The 16376-nt window shown below is 34.6% G+C and overlaps 1 protein-coding gene across 5 annotated transcripts in view; it reads left to right on the forward strand.

The window, feature by feature from the left end:
- IMMP2L (inner mitochondrial membrane peptidase subunit 2) overlaps window positions 1–16376 on the forward strand; it is a 1016843-nt gene that overhangs the window by 179929 nt on the left and 820538 nt on the right. The window lies entirely within an intron of this gene.

Here is a 16376-nt window from a genome sequence, read left to right on the forward strand (position 1 = left end):
AGCTTACAAATCTAAATCATCACCAAGGACTGTCAGTTCTGCTTTCTGAGTCTCTCTTGAATCCATAAACTTTGCTCCATCCTCACACCACTAAGCTAGTCAGACTCTTGTCATGGCTCACTTGACTGTTGTCAGAGCAATCTGTCTCAAGTGGACTTTCTGTTTACCTGCCCTTACATACTTTTAGAGCAATCTTTTAAAATCACCTTAGCAAAAGTATAATTCTATCACTTAAAAACTCAATGGCCTCATAAATCTAAGGTAAGTTCATACTTCTTCCTATAGCATTTGGAAGGCATCATTCTCAACCTTGCCTTGCTTAGCCTTTTTTTTTTAGTTACCTGGAGAAAAATGTAATTTGGTATGTTGATCACATAGATATTTTGAGTATTTGGGTCAGTTTATATAGTAATTAACAGAATCTGGATCTGACAGATGTTCGGTAGCTTCTCCCACCCCCATTCTCTGCTCCCTGTTCTGGTCAGGTCTCCCCTGAGGTGGTCCAAGACCGGGGTTAGGGCATAGGCTTGGGGGTCAACATGGGTTCAATTCCTGACTTTGCTACTAACAATATAGCCTCTAGCAAGTATTTCTATTTCTGTCTTCCTCATTATAAGGTGGTGATTATAATTTTTTCCTTATTAGGATTTAGTGAGATAAGAAATGCAAAGCTTTTAGTATACATGTTGGTTCTTATTGTTAGATTAGTGCATTTGGCATTGATTATTGAAATATAGCAATGGCAACATATTTAGAAGAGAGTGGCTAGGTAATTGGAATGACTCAATGCTATGTCTTACGATAAAAGTTACAATAGAATACACTACAGCTGTTTAATATGAAGACAAGAAAATTGAGTATGAGGGTATGTAAGAGCTGTTTCCAAATATTTTGGGGGATGTTGAAGATGAGTTTGATTTATTCTGTTGACTCTAAGAAATATAACCTAATGGGGATAAATTAAAGAGTTGATGTAGTTTTTCACTCAATATAAAGAATTCCATAACAGAGCTTGCCTTAAAATGGCCTGCACAATATAGCAGGTGTTTCCAGTGGAGGCTTGAAGTCCACCAATTAGGGTTAGTCAGATGGGACATTTGTGCTTTGAATACAGAGACCTATTATCCATTAGCCAGAGCCCCACCAGTTAATCTCCATAGTACTACCCACCTCTGATGTTCTACGAGTCAACTCAATTTTTGCACAACATGTTATTTTCCAGCACATTCCACCTGGGCCATTTACAGATCATAGTTTCTGTGGTAACCACTTCCTGTAATATGTTGCAGTCCTCAAGTAATCAAATGCCATGCATTATTTCTCCTTCTGTGCTTGCTTGCTGTCTTTTATATTTCCCCAAAGTGTTAAATCTGGCCTTTAGAAATCAACATCCTGTAAACCCCGGAGATAGCCTAATGTCTGCAACATGGGGCTTATTGCAAACAGCTGCTTATTGCAGAGTGGTGGGTAGCAAATTGTGCCTCAGGTGACCAACGTGAAATGAACCTGATTGTGTTGAGCTTTTTAATTAAGCACAACTAAAACAGTTTGCTGTAAAAGTCCACCTACTTGGCAGTTTTACCTGACCTCAAATTAGTAATATTATACAATATTAGAGTTGCTCAGGAGCTATAAAGGGATTGTTTGAATGCGAAAACGTGGATAACATTTTATGTGATCCTATATGAAATTTCCAATTTTCATTCTTGATATTTCTGTTCAGGAAATCTCTAAGGAAAACTGTGTGTGAAAAAATCAGGGTTTGTTTTTGCTGCTGCCCCTGTCCTGTTCCATCCCTGAGTTGAGTCCCTGGGTTTCTGGAGCTTAAATGTTGTTTTGCCTCATATTCTCCTCCAAAGACTTATCACTGTGGCTTCTTTCTGGGTGCTACATCATTTTCACAACTTTGTGTACTTGTTTTTGCACAAAGATTCTCATGTTTTCTTTTCCTCCATGCTCCTATTTGTCCTTCCTAAGATAATAGCTACCTATTTTATAACCTCAGTTATGTCAATACATGATTTATCTCAGGTAACTTATGTATGAATAGCAGTTTTCAGAACAGAAGCATTTAGCCACCTTTACTGATGGGTATCAGGCTGTGGAAGGTGAAGTTTAGAATAAATAGGGAACCTGTGTTCATATCAAAATAGGAATCATCACAACTCACTGCAACCTCAAATTCTTGCGCTCAAGGGGTCTTCCTGCCTCAGCCTCCAAGTAGCTGGGACTACAGGCATGAGCCACCATGCCCAGATAATTTTTCTATTTTTTGTAGAGATGTGTTGTCCAGGCTGGTCTTGAACTCCTGGCCTCAAGCAATTCTCCTGGCTCAGCCTCCCAAAGTGCTAGGATTACAGGCATGAGCCACTGCAGCTAGCCAAAGTTCTTTCTTAAATACTTGTCTTAGTCTGTTTGATGCTGCTACAACAGAATACCTGGGATTAGGTAATTTGTAGTGAACAGAAATTTATTGGGTCATGGTTCTGGAGGCTGAGAAGTTCAAGATCAAGGGGCTGGCATCTGATGGGAGCGTTCTTGCTGTGTCATCCCATGGTGGAAGGGCAAAGAGAGGGCAAAGGTGGGTGGGAGATCATACAGCTTCCAGCCCTTTTATAATCAGCAATAATCCATGCTTGGGGGTGGAGCCCTCATGACCTAAACACTGCTCGTTAGGCCCACCTCTCAACACTGTTGTATTGAGAATTGAGTTTCCAAGACATGCTTTTTGGGGATACATTCAAACCATAACAATATTGATCTAATCTCTTTTTTGAAAAATCTGCCTTTTTGGCTCTAGCTCTATCCTCTGTGGTTTCAAAGATATGATTAAATATTTCATATGTTACCAAGACTTATTCATGAAGATTTATGCAGGAGCATTAACCCTGGGATTGGTTTTACTTCAGATCATAATGAAATAGTTATTTCAAGCTAGTTTCCTTTCTGTATTTACATGTGATCAAGTGTGTTCAGACTGAATTGAAAGTCTCATTTGGTATGTATATTTTAAACACTGATTAGTCTGCAACATTCATTCATATATTCATTATGTTTGCTGCATATTTTCTATTTCCCTCCATTAGAATGTAAGTGACTTGGGCCCAGAACAGTGTCCTGTACATAGTAGGCTCACAATAAATATTTGTTAAATGAATTGAAATGATTTAATATTTAAAAAAAAATTAGAACTTATCTCTGAGATTTATTGGCCACTAGAATTATCAGTGAGAGTTTGAATTATGTTAGAGATTATATAGCTGATGAATAGAAGAGTCATTACTCAAATCTGGTTATTCTGAATACTCCTATGTGGAATTCACTGCTCCAGCATGTAATCTTAGAAAAATTCTAACTTAATGTAATGTGAAAATTTTAAAATGAAGTATAACATGCAGACAGAAACATGTATACATCTTAAGAGTTAAGCTTGGTGAACTTTTTTTCCCAAGGTGATGGCCCATGTAACTACACATTGATCAAGATAAAGAATATTACCTCTGGGCCGGGGATGGTGGCTCTGGCCTATAATCCCAGCACTTTGGGAGGCCAAGGTGGGAGGGTCACCTGAACCCAGGAGTTTGAGACTGTCCTGGGCAACATAGCAGGAATCCATCTCTACAAAAATTTTTAAAAATTAATCAGGCATGGATATAGTCCCAGTCACTTGGTAGGCTGAAGCAGGAGGATCTCTTGAGCCCTGGAGTTTGAGGCTACAGTGAGCTATGACGGTATCACTCCAACCTGGGCAACAGAGTGAGACCTCATTTTCCTCATGTTCCCCTCTTGTCATTACTTTATCCAGATGATACTTGTCTCCATAGATTAGTTTTGACTGTTTTTGAAATGTGTATTATAAATCAGTTTTGCCTGTTTTTGAAATGCATATTAATTGAATCCTATAGTAAGTACTCTTTTGTGTTTGCTACCTTTCACTCACCATTCTGTAGGTAAGGTTCATTTGTGCTGTGTATAGTGAAAGGTCAATGTTACTTTGCTATATAGTATTCCTTTGTAAGGCTGTTCCACAATTTACATTTCTGTTCTATTGTTGATAGATATTTGAGTTGTTTCCAGTTTTGGGCTACTATAAATAATGCTTGAACTTTCCTGTTCATATGTGACTTTCTCTTGGGGTATATATATCTAGGAGTTGAATTGCTGGGAACTAGGACATGTATATGTTCAGCTCTTGGAGATACAGCTACAAAGTTTCCTAAAGTGGTTGTATTATATTCTATATTTTAAAATATGGTGAACGTTGGAGATGTGTTTTGAGGAAATAGAGATCATACTGGCTGAAAACACATAAGGTGTGTCTGGAAAGTATCCAGCCATTGTTAACATAATGAGAACGGTGTGCAGGATATCAACTTAACCTGGCAGCCAAGGAGAGTGGACAGGAATGTACATGTATAAGCAATGACAACTTCGCTGTACTAATCAGTGGAGCGCTAGACACCATCGAGTGAGCATGTGTATTGTGTGGCCGTCGCACTCAAAATGACTAAGTGAGCAGTAGAGCAATGAATCTGTATCAGATTTTACATTAAGCTTGAACATTCCTCCATGGAAATTATTAGGATGATTCAGAAGGCTTTCAGGGGTGATGCAATGAGTGCAGCGCAAATAAAAGTGTGGTACAAATGCTTCAAAGATGGTCAATCTATTGAAAGTGATCCACATTCTGGAAGGCCTATAACAAGCAGCACACCTGAGGATGTTGAACATGTATGGGTTACGTTAAGAGACGCTGGGAGAACTGTGTGATATCCCAAGCTGTGCCTACTTTGCAGAAGACTGAGGCATCATTGTCCTATGGACAATGTTTCTTCTATCTTGTATATTCTTCAGTAAGTGTCTCTATTTTTCATATTACATGGCTGAATACTTTCCGGACAGACCTCATATACATTTTTAATTCTATAGAAATCTAAATAGGATATAATTACTTTGTTTTTTAAAAACAACTAGAATAATGTCCTTTCTACTTTTCTGTGTCCCGGCTTTTCCTTTAAATAGTAAAAAACTGGATGGATAAGTATATTATTATTTTGCAGCTGTCATCTTAAAGTAAAAAGATCTGTAATAGAACAAAAGAATTTAAATTTTCAGGGTCCATACTGAATTACTACAAATGCATTTGTTGCCCAGTAGTAATATAGTAATGACTATAATAAGTCACTATCATACTTGAATTTAGGAAAAGGAAATTTTCAGATTTCAGTTCATTTGATATCCAATAACTTTTTTGTTCTCTTCTTTCCCATTTACTAGAGTTTCTTGATCATATTTAACATATTATAGACAATGAACTGTGTCTACAGTATTCTGTATACAGAATGGTAGTATCAGTGATATACATAGGATTGATATTTCCTTGACAATTATAATTGCCTGATAATCCTAATTGACACTTTGGGGTACATTCTGGTCTCACCATGCACAATAAAACAGGCATCCTGATTTGATATGGTTTTTGAATGTTATTTCAGCTTCAGACCCATTTAGTATAGTGTTTGGAAAGTGTATTTCAGTGTATTGCAGAACGATAACTACTCAGTTTTTGTCAACATTCTTTTACTATGCAAGTGTAGGTAAAAATAAAGAAGTTGAGTTAAAGTATGTAAATGATATAGGGGAATGAAAATATCAATAATTTTCGTATCTTTGTTTCATGTTCAGTTGTACTGGATGGCTTTTATCTAGCTGAGAGAAATGGTATAGTTTGTTTAATTACCTTTCTTCTAGTTCTCTTTTTTTTCATAAGCTACATCGTAGTTTTTTTTTTAAGAGGGAACATGACAGGTTTATTCAGTATAATGTTTCCCCACATACCCATTGCCCACCCAGCTATCTCATGCGTGGCTAACCCTGTTTTGCCTATAAACTCACCTTCCTTCCCCATCCTGGCAATGGATTTTGGAAAAAATCTCAGCCTTCTGCTTCTTTTAATCACTATTTCTGCAACTTTGGTTGGGCAAATATTTCATTTCACTGAGTTTTAGTTTTCCTATCTGTAAAATAAGGGTGTAGGACTAAGCGCGTCTCTTCTCCCCAGGCTAATATCTGGGTACATGTTCTCTATGTTAATATAGGGATTGGATGAATTTAGTAAAGAGAGACTTAGATGGGCCTCTCTATTTTTTGTTTTTGTTTTTGTTTTTTTCTCTTCCTTGCAAGTGGAAGTATTTCAGAGAAAGAATAACTATCTTTCCTTTTCAGAGCTTCATAACTGGTTTTAAATGAACCAGGGAGGAGAGAGATTTGCTGAATCATGGCATTGAACTTACTGTTCTAAGCATTATAATTTCTGATGAATAGTGTCTCAAGAGACTTCTGTAAAATGATACATTCTGACATCCAGTGACCTTTTAAACTAATATTTCTGTTATATAATTCGGTTGCTTCTGTTTCCTGAAAGTAATAACATTAGTTTGTACTGAGGTAGATAATGATTTTGTTAGCAATTTCCTTTGTGGTAAGTGTTTTTACAGTAATTTAGTTTGAAGGAAGAATTGTTTGTACACAAAATTCAGAGGAACTCACCTCTAGTGTACTGGGATCAAGAAAAAAGGTAGTCATTGACTTCTGGGACAATATTTTTGAGACTTAGGGTAAACAGTCACATTGACTGAATTTATTTTTGATAAACCTTGTTACTATCTACGAAACTTGCATAAGTGTGCTCGTGCACAAACACACATAAAGTTTTGGGGCAAAGGGACAAGAATGTGGAATCAGACCTATTGTTAGTTCTTTCTCATTAGTGGGTAAACCTTACAAACCTGGATTTCTTTATCCATAAGACAAAAGTAATAATACTTCACAGAGTGTATGGTAAGTATTAGTGAAATGGTAATGAGAAGAATATAATGCAGTGCCTGGCTAAATGGTACTAAATAAAGATCACCGATTTTTCTTTCCTTCCTTGTGTTATAAGATCCTAAAATGACTTCTGCCTTACTAAAGACAATTTATTTTCCATCAGCTTTTACTGAGTGTATTTATTATATCTGATTGATTCATGGTATATTCATTAATTCTTTTTACCAAAGTAATTTATTACTCAGAATATCTAGTATTCATTTATGAGTCATAACAATTTACTGTAGCTTGAGTGACAGGGGTGGGAGTGGGTGGTTGAACTTTATTTAGTCTTACTTTCTTATCTAAAATATTGACAGTCACAGGAAAAAAAGGAGTATGCTAAGGAGGAACAAAATAGCATTTCTTTCCTTCCACAATTTGCTTCTATTCTTTAATCATGCATACTGCGACACATCTTTCCTACAAGCCCTCTCCTCTGCTAAACTGATCTCACCTTTGCCCTACAGCTATCATCTGTGTCACTGTGCATTTGATTGTATAAATAGAACTTTCTCTTCTCTACCATAGCTGAAGTCCTGCCTCCTCCTTGAAGGTGCACCACGACTGTGCTTCTGTCCTTGCCTTCTTTTTTTTGTCTCACTTTGTTTTCTGTCTCAGCTATGTGGCACTTAGCAAAAGCTGCCCTAAATTGTAATATATCCTCTTACATGTGTCTTAACCCTCCAACTGGATTATGTGCAGAGGCAGACTTGATTATTTCTTGTAAGCCTCATAGAGTCCTTAACATGACAGACTTTTAGTGAATGTTTGTCGATGCTGTTGCTGCTTTTGCTTCTGCTAATGCTGATGAAAAGAATGAAAATCTGCTCCTATATGTATGGTACTTAGTTTTGCCATTTCTTTGATCACCTTGGGTAACTAAGACACTCCAGGTTTGACTAATTTGAGGTCAGACTTGGTTCTTTCTGCTGAATGGTTGATTCATTCATTCCTTTCCCATCCATCCATCTATCTGTCCATCCGTCTATCCATCCATCCAACCATCTATCTAGCCATCCAATCCATCCATTCATCCATTCAAATAATTTAATTAATACATTCATTTAGATAGTGCAAAAACATGTACTAGGAGCTTTGGGATATAGGGCAAAAAATCAATAGAGGATGATTATAGTATAATTACTGTTTTGGCTATTCCTAAATAATTACTTTCATGTATTCAAATAACTTTAAAAGATTTGCAAATCAATGTTTATGTTTCTAAGTTAAAATAAACTATTTAATATAATGTATTAGTTTTATGATTCTCTGCTTTAAAAAAATCCTGACATTTTCATTTCACTGACAGCTGCTGATCCTTGTTACATTAGATGGAATTTTCATCCCAATATAAAAATCTTACAATACCAAGAAAGTAATGCAGAAATTCTGAAGGCCAAATATTCAAACTTAAATAGTAAAATATAGGCTTGCCTTTGAATAACTTGACTAAAATTTAAAAATGGAGTTGAAACAAGATTGGGACAACCAGCATTAAATATATATAATGCTTACTACTCTGTGTTTGGCACTATTCTTGCTTATTTGGTTTACCTCATCAAGGCTAGTTTCTGTTGGGCTACTTTACCTTATCCACTATAAATGAGCATTCATACCAAAGTTCTTAAAATAATGAAATCTATTTCTGAGAAAGACAACTTGATCAATCAGTAATGTAAACATGAATTCATTTTGAATAAAATTAACTTAATAGAAATGTTGAATAAATACTTTAGAATAAGTATGCTTTTTAATCATAAGGATAAATGAGGTAATAACTTTCATTAAGAAAGAACAAGAAATTATGTAACAAAACCTACAGAATGAAACATGAATGGATGGATATGAAAAAGAACTAATTAGAAATTGTGGAATTGAAAAATGTTGTCATTGAAATTAAAACACTGCAATAGAAAAGGTAAATGTTAGAAAATTTACTATTCGAATTTTTGAACTGAAAGTATTTGCAGAATCCATCCCAAAATCAAAGATAGTTACAAAATATAAAAATATAGTTGAGACTCCAGGGTAGGTTGAGAAGTGCCATCACAACTAAAAGTGTCTAAAACATTTTAAACAAATAATATTTTCCTTTACTTTAAAATAACTTAAGATGAAATTATATAAATATACATGAAACCATTTTTGACTAAAAAATTCAAACATCAATTTAGCATATTTTGACTTAAAAAGTAACCCTAACTATAATCCTAATTATTTTAGATTCCACATATAAGTGGGGCATGTCTTTCTGTGCCTTATTTCATTTAGCATAGTGTTCTCCAGTTTCATCCATGTTGCTGAAATGACAGAATTTCCTTCTTTTTAAAGGCTGAATAGTATTCCATTGTTATATAAATAACTCATTTCCTTTATCCATTCATCTGTTGATGGACACTTAGGTTGGTTTCATTGTGGCTGTGGAACATCACAGTGTAGGCATTCCTTTGCTAAACTGATTTTAAATCTTTTGGGTAAATACCTAGAATGGGGATTGCTGGATCATATGGTAACTCTATTTTTAGTTTTTTGAGGAACCTCCCTACAGTTTTCCATAATGGCTGTACTAATTTACATTCCCACCAACAGTGTATTAGGATTCCCTTTTCTCCGTATTCTTGCCAACATTTGTTAGCTTTTGTCTTTTTGATGATACCCATTCTGACAGGTGTGAGACAATCTCTCATCGTGGTTTTAATTTGCATTCTGTATGGATTAGAAATGTTGATCATTTTTTCACGTCTGTTGACCATTTGTCTTCTTTTTGAGAGCTATCCATTCAGGTGCTTTACCTACTTTTAAATTAAGTTTTTGGTTTTCTTGTTATTAAGTTGTTTGAGCTCCTTGTGTATTTTGAATAGTAAGTCCTTGGATGTGAATCTTGTTTTTGGTAAATTTATTTCCAATCTAATTCTTTTATTTTTGCATATTAATTGAAATGTTTTGCCTAGGGACTCTGAGGATTTTTTCTTCTCTTGAATGTTTAGTAGTTTTACTAGAATATGTCTCTGTTTCAACCACATTCTCTCTGACTGTTTTTACTTTTTTCTCTATTTCATTCATTTAGTTGATTTTTTGCTGTTTTTCTAATATTTCCTATTGCATTTTCTTTCAAATCTCTTTTCCCTTGGGCATCTTGTAATTTACTTTCCATTTCTGATGTATTTTTCTATTTTTCTTTTATTTCCCTCTGAGTTCAGTCAACTTGTATTTTATTTCTTCCTTAAGTTTTCTGGTCATCCACTTCCCTGTTTTTAATTTTGGTTTCAAGGTGGTTTTTTATCAACTTGAATGCAGGATTTGTGGATATTTAATTCAGTTTTGAGTATTATAGTTTTCTTCTTTTTGGACAGTTTTTTGGTGGAAGGATAGAATCTTCATCAGCTGAATTGTTCTCATTTTCACTTTTCTTTTTATACTAGCTTTTTGTTTTTTTGTGGGTTGGGATGGTTATAACATTCCTAGTTCAAGAACACCCTTTTCTGTCATCATAAATAAAGTATTATTCCTTTACTGGGTGGCATAGCTTTTGAATGGTCTTATACCCTTCAATTTTTAAATTGTCTTTCGTCTTATATAAGTCTAAATGTTCCCTCTTCTTTTTTTACTTTTCAAATGTATAGTTTCCAAAGAAACCTCTCCTTTTGTTTTAGCTCTTTTCTCTCCAAAGTGACACCTTTTCAAGATTGCCTTTTCATGTCCCATGTGCCTTTTCAAGTCTCTTCTCTGTTGTCAGTGTTCTGATCTAACTGTTGACTTTTCAGTATTTATATACATAGGGTGGGCTTTCTCTTTCTAGCAGTGGTTTTAGATCATGTTTTGAACTGCCCTTAGCTCCTCTCTTCTGTCTTCTGTGTAATTTTTCATGAACTGCTCTTGGTCTCCATGAAGGCTGATGGCAGGAGGGTATGAGAGAGGTAGGTAGGTTTTGATGTTTATTATATTTTTGTACTTAGAAGTAATTTGAAGTTTTGAAGGTCCTTGTTTTCTAGTTATATTGAGGTAATGAGTTTTGCATAGTTTTATTTCTTCTGCTTTTCGCTCTCGTCCTTCTTCTTTCTTCTTTCCTGGATATTTTGGGATTTTCAGATTTACACCTCTGTCACTGCTTTCACTACCTAAAATCTGCTTTATTAATGCATTATTGATAGCACCCAACATCCTGTAGCAACTTAAATGTTTCCTATTTTAGCTTATTAAGAAATTCAAATCCTGAATATACATGATCATACGTGAAAGCTTCTAAAAAGATGAGAAGGTAGTTCAAATTATTGTAGGCTTTATCAGACACATAACTCTGAGCAGGTTAAAAGAAAAGACTTTAAGGTCTTACCAAGGTCTTACTAATGTAAAAATCGATGGCTTTTTGTTTCTCTGTTATTAATGTTCAAAGTTCTAAGGTGTTTTGTGAGGCTAAATCATAAAGCAATGATCATCTTTTTAAGTGTGATGCATCATTGGTGTCTTTTTGCGAAGATTATCTGAGACAACCGTGCATGTTTAGTAAGTCCAAGGGCACGTTGAAGTTTCATGTGGAATAGTTACACGGGAATTTGCTGCAGCAATTACTCTGCTGTTTAATGACAAGTAATTATCCACATCACTTCCCAAGCTATACATCTCTCTCTTGCCCTTCAGCATTATGAACATCCCACCCATGGGCATGAACATTTATTCTGCATAGTGTCCAGCTGTTACCTACTCCAAGATGTAACACACCTCTTGTTTATATAAGTAAATCTAAGCTTTGCTTCATTGTGGCTTATAAAATATAAGTCCTCACTTTTTCTAATTGCCATTTATTTTGTATTCTTCAAGCTTTGTAATGCTTTTAGAATCTGTGGCCCCTGAAATAAGTTTTGTACCAACAGGGAGCATGAAGGGACAGTTACTTTTGTATGGGGGAAAACTAAGTAATCATGTAAATGCATTTCTAATTATCATTCTGTGGGCTCCTATTCATTTCTAGCTGCCATGGATTTCATTGTGACATGTCATAATTGCAGTAATATTGTTGAAATTATGTTTCCTGAATTATATCAGTTTTTGAAGCATCTTTAATATTCCTTTGTCACCTGCAGGTGAGCTGAAAAGAACCCCAACTGTATTGACAATTTTCAAAATAACTTTTAAAAGCTTATAGGAGAGTACTCTGAGAGCTATTGCAATGGTGCTGTTTTTAAAAATCGCAAAGATTCTCTGAGTAAGATTGGTTCATTGTAGTTTCATTAGTTCTGTTATGATGGAGAGGTCATGAAGTGGCTACTGCAGTTATCATTTATATTTTCCAGCTTAATGATGGAAAGATGGAGAAATGTGAGTGGTTTCTGTACTTCATAATGCTTTACTCCCATATTTATTCCCATGTATTACATATCTACTATATTTACCTCCTCCCCTAAACAGGTAATCACATTTATAGTTAAACCCTCATTTCCACACTGAAATCAGGAGCTTTTGATATTTAGAAATCTGGAGAGTTCAGAATTCCTTAGATGATATGCTTCATGCTTTGCAGGTTCCATTTCTGACCTCAAACAATTTATGGCTACTTTTGCATTTATCTAGTTTAAACCAAAGGATTTCATGGTAACATTTAAATTATAAAGATCCCATAAGATTACTTTCTAGCTTCTCACTTCTGAAAATAGTTAAAAATATTTTTTTATTTTTTATTCTGAAATTGCATGTTTGTTAGCTAAAGTCTCCTATGTTTATTTAGCTTTTATTTATGCATATATTGTGTGTTTGCTCTGTGTCAAATGCCATCAAAGGTATGGTTCAGTCTTCTGGAGTGTAATGAAGTAGATGGATAAATGAATAGTGGATTACAGTACCTTGTAAGAGCAGCTGTAATGGAGATGTGCAGCAAGGGGAGTGGAGTACATGCTAATGAACTCAGAAATTATTTCGTTATAGTGATACTTTTTTATACATAATAATCTATATCTAAGTTGACTGAAGGCTCATAAAAAGCAAGTTAAATGAATCATTCTATTTAGATAATATTTTCTTTTATATAAATTTTAAGAATTAGTATCTTTGGTCACCTTTTTCTGTATGTTAGTTATATTTCCTTTATTTATAAAAATTTATTTATTTTTTTAATTCAGGATATTATGAGGGTACAAACATTTAGTTGTTTTCTGACTTGAGTTTAGGAAATGTCTACTCCTCTAAATTCATGATATACAACATGTTAAAATCTACAAACCCAAAGGCCCCAATTCTTGTGTGTCTCATTGTAGACATGCCCATTTGCCCTGTAGGTAGTTATTAGAGGTGACCATTTATATGATAATTACTGAAATTAAAGTTTTTGGGTGACATATTTCTTATTTTAGCAAAGTAATGAAAATCACAGTCTATGTTTGTTTATATTATAACTTTGAGCTATTGAAGAATCATAGGTTTATAGGCAGTTCTCTTTCAAAATCCACTTGGGATTTCCTAATTCCTAAGTACCACTATGTCAGATAATTTTTGCTAAATGCTGTTGTGTGCTGTGTTTCTGTATGCCATACATTATTTATGTATATTTTATGAGCACTCACATTATTTATTTCTCAATATTTAGTCAAATGACTTTGGTACCTGAATGGTAGGTATATGCTATTTCTCCATCTTTACCCTACTACATTTAGTGAAGTCATTCTTAGTTCATACACATATATTATCTAAAGTGATACACACTTTCAAATTTGGAATAGGAAAATGAATTTATAAATACTAGAAAGTGAAAAAAATACATCTAAAAACTGTAAGTGAATAAGATTGGTACATGAACGGTTTAATGTTATAATCATTATTTTTATTGTTTTGTCCAATAACAATTGTATTAACAGAAAAAGAACATCTTAAAACAAAAGGCGAAAAAGGCTCTAAAGTATAAAATAAATTAACTGAAAGAAAATTATACCTGCTATACTCACAAATTACATGACTCTTTTGAAGTTTTATTTAGGACTCTTGAAGTTTTATTTAAGAATCTTTGAACCAGTGACTCCTCTTATAACAACTGTTGTGCTTACTTAACGAACAGCTGATTATGACTAAAATGGCAAGGGATAGTGGGTTTGGAATAGATCATTTTAAACCGTGTCCATGGCCGGGCGCGGTGGCTCACGCCTGTAATCCTAGCTCTGGGAGGCCGAGGCGGGTGGATCGCTCGAGGTCAGGAGTTCGAGACCAGCCTGAGCAAGAGTGAGACCCCGTCTCTACTAAAAATAGAAAGAAATTATCTGGCCAACTAAAAATATATATACAAAAAAATTAGCCGGGCATGGTGGCTCATGCCTGTAGTGCCAGCTACTCGGGAGGCTGAGGCAGTAGGATCACTTAAGCCCAGGAGTTTGAGGTTGCTGTGAGCTAGGCTGACGCCACGGCACTCACTCTAGCCCGGGCAACAAAGTGAGACTCTGTCTCAAAAAAAAAAAAAAAATAAAAAAAATAAACCGTGTCCATAATAATTCCAAGAACATTCTTTTAAAATTGGTTAAGGAGAGCATCAAATATAAAAAGTAAAATTCAAACTCTAATGCCATTTTGAACTCACTAATGTTTACCATTAGCCAGCTAATTTAGAAGGATTAAAGAACTATAAGTTTCAACAGTAGAGGTGTGAGGGACCACCGTTTACATTTTTCTAAATCAGCTCACTTAGTAAGATAATCTGTAGTTGTCTGCATATAATTTAATATTATCTAGACCATTGTACTTAATGTTAATATTAACTAATTTAAATATTTATACTAATCCACTCTTCACATATACAAGAAAAAAATAATTCTCATTTTTAACACTCTGAATATTATTAGTGTACCTAACTACATTTTGGTGTTTAAGACAGCAATTTGGGGTCAAACATTTAAAGATAAATGCTTAAAAGTGTCCATACTTGCAGCAAAGAACATTCTCCTTCGTAATTATGATTACCTTTTCACATCTAAGAAAATTGTAATTTTGTAATATCATCTGATATTCAGCCTACAATTTTCCCCAAACATTTCTTTTATAGTTTGTTTTCTTTTCCTGGTACTAGGACCAATCAAAGTTCACAGGGTTTTTCTGTCTTCTACCCCTTTTTGAATAAAATCCTGTGCTTTCTGTTTGGTGCCTGTCATGGTGAAAAAGAGAAGTAGCTCTTTCCTGCGAATATTCTTTCTTTGTTAAAAAAAAAAAAAAAAAAAAAAAAAAGTTGGTTGGGAATGTTTCCCACAAATGCATAGTGGTAATAATTTTGAAGCCCCTGTTTTTGCCTTCTTTGTCAATCCAAGTGGGATCACAGTGGAGGAGGTAGTCGTGTCCAGCTCCTTTATTTTTTTCTCTTCTCTACCTTTTGCTCCCCTCCTCTTTTGTATTTTACCCCTTGGCTTCTGTATTCCATATTCAAGAAGTAGGAATCTTTTTTTTTTTAAGTGAAAACCAAAAATCATTTTATTTTGTGCAGAATTATTTCTTCAGTAGCTTTTTTAAAATTCTCAACACATTTTTTAGTGTATAGTACAATATTGTTATATAGTAACTGTAAGCTCAATGTTGTACAGCAAATCTTTAGAACTTCTTCATCTTGGTTAACTAAAACTTTATACCAGTTGGACGGCAACTCCCTATTTCTTCCTCTCTACACCTCCTGGCAACTGGCATTCTACTTTTTGCTTCTATGAGTTGAATTATTTTAGGTTCTAAATATTAAGTGGAATCGTGCAGTTATTTGTCCTTCTGTGACTGGCTTGTTTCATGTAGCATGATGTCCTCTATGTTCATCCATGTTGTCGAATGTGGCGGGATTCCCTTTTTTAAGGCTGAGTAGTATTCTTGTGTATGTATAGATCCTACATTTTCTTTATCTGTTCATCTATGGATGGAAACTTAGCTTGATTCCATATCTTGGCTATTGGGAATACTGCTACAGTGAACATGGGAATACAAATACTTCTTTGAGATCCTGATTTCAATTATTTTGGATAAATACCTAGAAATGAAATTGCTACCAGAAATGGTAGTTCATTTTTTACATTTTTTTATTTTTTTAATTTCATACTGCTTCCATAGCTGCTGCACCATTTTACATTCCCACCAGCAGTGCATAGGGTTTCAATTTCTCCACAATGTTGACAACACTTTTTGTTTGTTTGTTTGTTTGTTTGCTTTTTTGATAATCCCCATTCTAAGAGGTGTGAGGTGATATCACAGTGGTCCTGATTTCATATTCTTGATGATTAGTGATGTTGAGCATCTTTTCATAATCCTGTTTGCTATTTGTATGTCTTTGAGAAATGTTTTAAGAAGTAGAAATCTTAATGGGGAATATGCTACAAGCAACCAAAGAGTATTTCTGAAAAGGATAGTGTAAGAGACAACTGAGCACTGAGCCATCTTGGAATTTTCACTTATGGAGGGAGATTCCATGTTCACAATTCGGGAATTTTTGTAATTTTCATGTCTGAGATGGAGAGATATTTTAATTCTAATCTCTGGTCTTCAAAACTTTTTTCTGTAGTTTT

This window comes from Lemur catta, chromosome 11 (genome assembly GCF_020740605.2).
Source record: "Lemur catta isolate mLemCat1 chromosome 11, mLemCat1.pri, whole genome shotgun sequence".
NCBI lineage: Eukaryota > Metazoa > Chordata > Mammalia > Primates > Lemuridae > Lemur > Lemur catta.